A 6,434-nucleotide genomic window follows, 5' to 3' on the forward strand; every position below is an offset into this window, starting at 1 on the left:
GTCTACCTCTTTTCTAGGTCCACCTGGGTGGCTCAGTCGGTTGAGTGTCTGACGTCGGCTCAGGTCATGATGTCAATCTGTGAGTTTGAGCCCCGCGTCAGGCTCTGTGCTGACAGCTCAGAGCCTGGAGCCTGCTTCGGATTCTGTGTCTCCCTCTCTCTCTGCCCCTCCCCCACTCATGCTGTCTCTCTCTGTCTCAGAAATAAACTAAAAAAAATTTTTTTAAGTCTACCTCTCCTCTCTTCCTCACCTTCTCATATGTTAAATTCCACATACTAGTGAAATTGTATCTTTGTCTTTCTCAGATGGACTCATTTAGCTTAGCACAATACGTTCTAGTTCCATCCACATAGTTACAAATGGCAAGACTCCATGCTTTTTGATGGCTGAGTAATATTCTCATCAAGACAAAACCTTCTGCACAGTGGAGGAAACAATGAACAAAACTAAAAGCAGCCCACAGCATGGGAGAAGATATTTGCAAGACACGTATCTGATAAAGGGTTAGGATCAAAATCTAGAAACAACTTATCAAACTCAGCACCCAAAACCAAACAGCCCAGTTATGAAATGGGCAGAAGGCATGAATAGACACTTTCCCAAAGAAGACTTCCAGATGGCTAACAGACATATGGAAAGATGCTCAACATCACTGTGCATTAAGGAATGCAAAGCAAAACCATGACAAGAGACCACCTCACACCTGCTAGAATGGCTAAAATGAACCACACAAGAAAGAACCGTTGTCGGTGAGATTTGGAGAAAGGGGAACACTCTTGCACTGCTGGTCACAATACAAACTGGTGCAGCCACCCTGTTATGACTTTTTAAAGAAGCAACGTCAGCAAGCGCTCCCCCTTCTATGGCTACTTGTTGTTCCCATTTATGTGTACTATTAAGGGCGCTGGCAGCAGGTGAAGATTTTTCCCTAGGAGGAGTAGGGTAACAAAAAATAAAAACCAATGTAAATGGATATTTAAAGATACGAAGTAGGGTTTACCCAGTTGAAATGAAAATAAGAATAAAAACAGAAACAAAACAGTTTGCCCAACGAAAAAGCCAAACTCACATTGTGATTCCACTCTCTGAAAATAATGCTTAAGGTAGAAAAACAGTGTAGGCTGTGATTGCCCTTGAATGCCAGGATTCTTATTTCCTTCATCAGCCTTATTTTGTCTTTCCAAAGAACACAGAAAGCTACCGGCAAATGTAACCTGGTTGGGTTAAGCTGCTTCAAAATCTAAGGAAAGTCAATAAGGAAGAGGACCCAATGGAGGTTTCCAAAGAGAATGACTTGATTGTCACAGGAATAGAGAAGTCCTTGGAAAAACTAAAGAGGCCTAGCAGATTTCTGCCACAATGCTATAATTTGGTGAGACAAATTGCCAGATAGATACCCGATCCCCTCCAGTTTAAACCTTCGTTCCAGGAATAAATACACAGGTGAGATGATAACACATCTTTTATTCAATATAAAAACACTTTTCCAAAAGCTCTAATTCATTCCTTTCCAAGACCTTCGTGCCAATTTTCCTTTTGGAGGAAGTTTCCTTTGAAGTGCAGGTCTCTGCTCTCAATGACCCATGCTGTCTCCCTTCCCTACTAACCACATGGACCCCCTTTTCACCTCTGTCTTCCACATTGGCAGTGATCTCCACATGGGCACAGATCACATTTTGTCCCGGTCACTAATGAAGATATAGTGCTGGACACAGAGGAAGGATGGGTGGCCTTTAAAGGAATTCATACAAAATGAACCTGTTATTTGACTTGCGTCACGAGCGTCAAAACTACAGGCCCAGGATGGCATGCACGGAGTACTTCCCACTACCTTCCGTTGTTAAGCTGCCTTTGTCTCTCTTTAAAACACTGTCATCCTCATTCTTCTTCAATACCTGCACAACTACTGCTAACTATTTCTGCACGGGAAAGAGAGGAGTCTCGATGCAATGTGACTTAGAGGACACTGTAACTTCTTCTAAGGTAGTTCTTTTTTTCAAATTGTTTTTCATGTTCATTCATCTTTGAGAGACAGAGAAAGACACAGCATGAGTAGGGAAGGGGCAGAGAGAGAGGGAGACACAGGCTCTGAGCTATCAGCACAAGGCCCGACAAAGGGCTCGAACTCACACACAGCGAGATCATGATCTGAGCCCAAGTCGGACACTCAACTCACTGAGCCACCCACGTGCCCCCCCCAACGTAGTTCAGAACCCACAGCAGTCCTGGCAAGGGTGCCATAACTACAATCTCATGCAATTCACCTACTAAACGACTGGACAGGTACTAATTTCATTTTGTTTCTTTTTCAAGTTGCATTTTTTGTAGTCTCTTTGATTTCAAAAGGTTAATACAAAGAGTTAAGTAGTTTCAGGGTCCAAAAATTACCCAGTGTGCATTTTTGCAGGTACACATTTCAATCTCCTTCACGTGGTGCAAAAACTACCCCAGCAACCACCTTCCCTCTAGTACTATCAAACTATTATCATAGTTAGGGTCTGTTACTTGATACTCTACTCGCTCTCACTCTCTCACTTTGTCTCTTCCTCACGATCTCGCTCTCTTATTTCCGGTGATTCTTTACTTCTAACCCGTGAATGATTACAATATTACATGGTACTTGTATATTTCTGACTGACATAATTCACTTAGTCCAATAATCGATAGTTTCAACAAACCATTACAAGTTGAAACTGTACACTCTATCACTGGGCTGAAAAGTACATATGTTACTGGCTGACCCAGGAAGGAAACACACCTCTGTCAAACCCATAAAAAAAAAGAAGGCTGCTAATTTGGAACCAGGACGCTGAAGAAGGGGCATAAGACCAGCCTTGCCTTCCAGCCCAGCAGATTCTCAGCCCCTCCTCCCCACCAAGAGGGCAAGCGCAAACCAAAAACTGGCCATTCCCTCCTGTCTGCCCCACCTGGCTCAAAACCAAACGGAAGCCCCGAGCGTCCCCAGAGAATCTCACCAGCCCAAGCCCAATACCGTAGATGGGCCTTGTGAAATGCCAGGGGCTCTGGGGATGAGGGCTGAGAGGCAGGGCAGAGGTAGAGGACCCAGGGAGCCCAGGACTGGGGCATAGTCCATATCTGAGATCTCGCTGCGCCTCCCACCCCTCCTGGGTCCTTGTATAAACACGCCCCACCCCAAACCTCCAACATCCGAACCCCTACCGAGACCGCACCCCGCCCTCTCTTCCTCCTCCCTGCACCTGTGGGTGGTGTGTCAGGGAAATTGCAAGGCTGGGGAGTGGCCTCCAGCCATTACAGAGGGATTTGGCCTGATAAGGGGAGCGGGAAGCAGGGAGCATGCCCCTTCTGACTTGCGGTGGGGTGTGCCAGCCACGCCTGACAGGGCCGAACCAGGCCAGGCCAACTTGCTGGCCCGGGAGGGGCTGAGGGAGCAGTGGCTGGGGTGTGTTTGGCCCCAGGAGCCAAGCTCCTTAAGGAGAGAGGGACACAGGCAGAGAGGGGGGAGGGGCGGCGGACGCCAAAGGAGAGCTGAAGGAGGCCAAAGGCAAAAAGCAAAAGCCTACAGCACCCGGTATTCCCAGGCCTTCTTCCATCCAGGTGCTAATCAGGCCCGACACTGCTTAGCTTCCAGAGAAGACCGGCTCAGGCCCGTTCAGGCTGCTATGGCCGAAGAGGTGAGCAGCGGCCGCTGGGCGCTTCAAGAGCCTTCTCGACGCGTCCCAAGCCAAGCGGGTGCGGCGCTTCACCCACGCACGCGCCTGAATGCCTGCCTGCCAGCCAGCCTGCTTGTCGCCGCGGGCCCCGGGGCTGGTGGCAGAGGCTGCGCAAGAGGACCCTGGCAACCCGCTGTGGCGCAAGCCCCGCCGTTCTCCAATCCCGGGACTCTTGCAGGCTGCTCCCTGCTTGGCCCCACGCCCGCCTCCGCTTCCATCCGCAGCGCACCGCACCGCACCGCGCCTCGCAGCCCCGCACCGCACCGCACCACACCACGATGGGCTGCTCAGTGGGAGGAGGGTGGAAGTGAGCGTGGGGCATCAGGCCGCTCCTGCCTTCGGGCCCGCCCCGCCGGGTTCTCAGCGCCTCTTCCCCAGCCCTAGGGCGAGCGCAGCCAGCCAGGGGCCGTTCCCTCCCGTCTGCCCCACCTGGTGCAAACCCACCCCGGAGACCCCAGCGCCCCCAGAGACCATCACCAGCCCGAGTACGCTGCCCTAGCTGGGCCTCGTGAAATGCCACGGGCCCTGGGGATGAGGGCTCGAGGGAGCCGAGGCCTGTGATGGAGTCCAAGTCTGGGGTCTCGCTGCCCCTCCCGCCCGCCCAACCGCCGGCTCCTGGGTTCTTGTATCCACCCACCCAGCCCCCACCCTCCAGCGCCCAGGCGCCAGCTTCCGGGCCCGCCCACACCGCACCCCCCACCCTCCGTGCGGGTGCGGGTTTGGGTGGTGTGTCAGGAAAGGTGCAAAGCTGGGCTGTGGCTTCCAGTCGGTGCAGTGGGATTTGGCCAAGGCGGAAAGCGGGGAGCGTGCCCCTTGTGAAGTGCGGTGAGGTGTGCGGGGGGGGCGGGGCCCTGGAGGGGGGGGCGGGGCGGAACCAGGCCCTGCCAGGCCGCTTTGCTGGCGGGGAGGGGCTGAGGGAGCACTGGCTGGGATGTGTTTGGCCCCAGGAGCCGTGCTCCCTGGGGAGACAGGGACACAGGGAGGGAAGGGGGGGAGCGGCGGGCGCCAAAGGACAGGTCACGGAGGCCAAGGCAAAAGGCAAAAGCCTACAGCACCCTGTGTTCCCAGGCGGTCTCCCATCCAAGTACTAAGCCGGCCCGACCCTGCTTAACTTCCGAGAGAAGACGGGGTCCGGCGCGTTCAGGCTGGTATGGCCAAAGACGCCAGGGGCTGCCTCTGTGCCCTTCAAGAGCCTGCTCCACGCGTCCCAAGCCCAGCGGGTGCCGCGCTTCACCCATGCACCTGCTTGCCTGCCTGCCTGCCTGCCTGCCAGCCCCCCACCTGGCCATTCCCTCCCTTCTGCCCCAACTGGCTCAAACGCCAACCGGAGCCCCAGCGTCCCCAGACAACATCACCAGACAACATCTTCCAGCTTGGCCACGAGAGTGCACAGGGTAGCCAGGAGCTCTTTCATCTGGCTCTGCACCTTTGAAAGCCAGAAAGAGAAGCAACATGTGAGGGCCCCCACTGCTAGTCTTCCTATGTTGTTTTAAAAACAATGGATAAAAAGGAAACCCCCTCCAATCAAATCCTGGGATGATGTCTACAGCTGAACTCTGCGTATGGCCCCTAATTCTTCTTCTACGAAACTACACCCCTCCAGTGCCACACGTAACTGCTCTCTCACCTGGAAACAAAGGGATTGAGTTTGTACGCAGAGGTGTTTCATTAGTCCTTACTATACAGTGACCCTAAGATCCCCTGTGCCTCAAATAACATGATAGAAAGGTGGTAAGGTTTTTCACGGATGCTTGTGTTGACAAACGTGCTTGTTAACCGCTTTCAATTTTACATTGGAGACAAATATTCCCTGAATTAAATTACATTATGCAAGTTGTACTAGCCAATCGATACACACAGCATTTCCAGCAACCACGGCTTTTTCACCAAACAGACCCGTCTTCTTACAAGAATTCAAGGAGCTTAAAAGGAAACTCCAGTCACACAAACACGCAATGTATGCCTGATAACGCACAGCATGTGCACAAGTCGAGAACCGCCGTGGTTAGGCACATCGTTTCATCCTCCGTTTTGTCCTTCTCCAATATGGAGTTGAGGACCTTGAGCACCTCTGCCTCACTGGACACGCCGGCCGGAGTCTTCGCCTGTCGCCCGATGATGGTTTTTTGAAGAGCTCTCTCGTGCCTGGAGACGAGGAACTCCAAATGTTCCAGCAGCAGCTGGCGGGAGAGGCAAAAGGAACACCGTGTTTCAAGAACACCTTCAATTCCGGGCCTCAAGTTCACCAAATGCAAAACCAAGTCTGAATCCCTTCAGTTCAGTTCCCAGGTAGGGAGCCACCCCCTCGAATGTGTTAAAATGGCCTTACTCCTCCTCACGGATCAAACAAGGTTTGAGAGCAATAGGTCCCAGCCAAATCCATGGGGACACGGAGTGAATGGTGTCCTGTGTTTAAAGACACTGGCAGTGCACCTAACTTGGATAGTTGCCACCTTGCTGTATGCTGTATGCAATTTGATACTGAAAGTAGACCTTTTGCCCCTGGAACCATGCTGGGAAAATTCTGTCCCTTAGATGTTGCTGATGTGTTTTCTTTCACATCCTTATACTTTGTGTAATGAAAACACTAAGATTCGTGGTAGTGCCTTCTGGTTCTCCCCACCCCACTGCTCCCCGAAATGGGTATTTTTGCAAGTTGAGAGGTAACAAAAAGTGTGGGTTGGCTGCTTTCTGCGTGGAGCCTGCTTTGGGTCCTCTTGCTCCTTTCTCTCTGCCCCTTTC

General features: G+C 52.1%; 1 pseudogene; it reads right to left on the bottom strand.

Annotated features, from left to right (window-relative positions):
• Positions 1-4,735: 4,735 nt before the first annotated feature.
• On the bottom strand, positions 4,736-4,854 carry LOC123383604 (annotated as a pseudogene).
• Positions 4,855-6,434: the final 1,580 nt, after the last annotated feature.

Source organism: Felis catus, assembly GCF_018350175.1.
Source record: "Felis catus isolate Fca126 chromosome D2 unlocalized genomic scaffold, F.catus_Fca126_mat1.0 chrD2_random_Un_scaffold_46, whole genome shotgun sequence".
NCBI lineage: Eukaryota > Metazoa > Chordata > Mammalia > Carnivora > Felidae > Felis > Felis catus.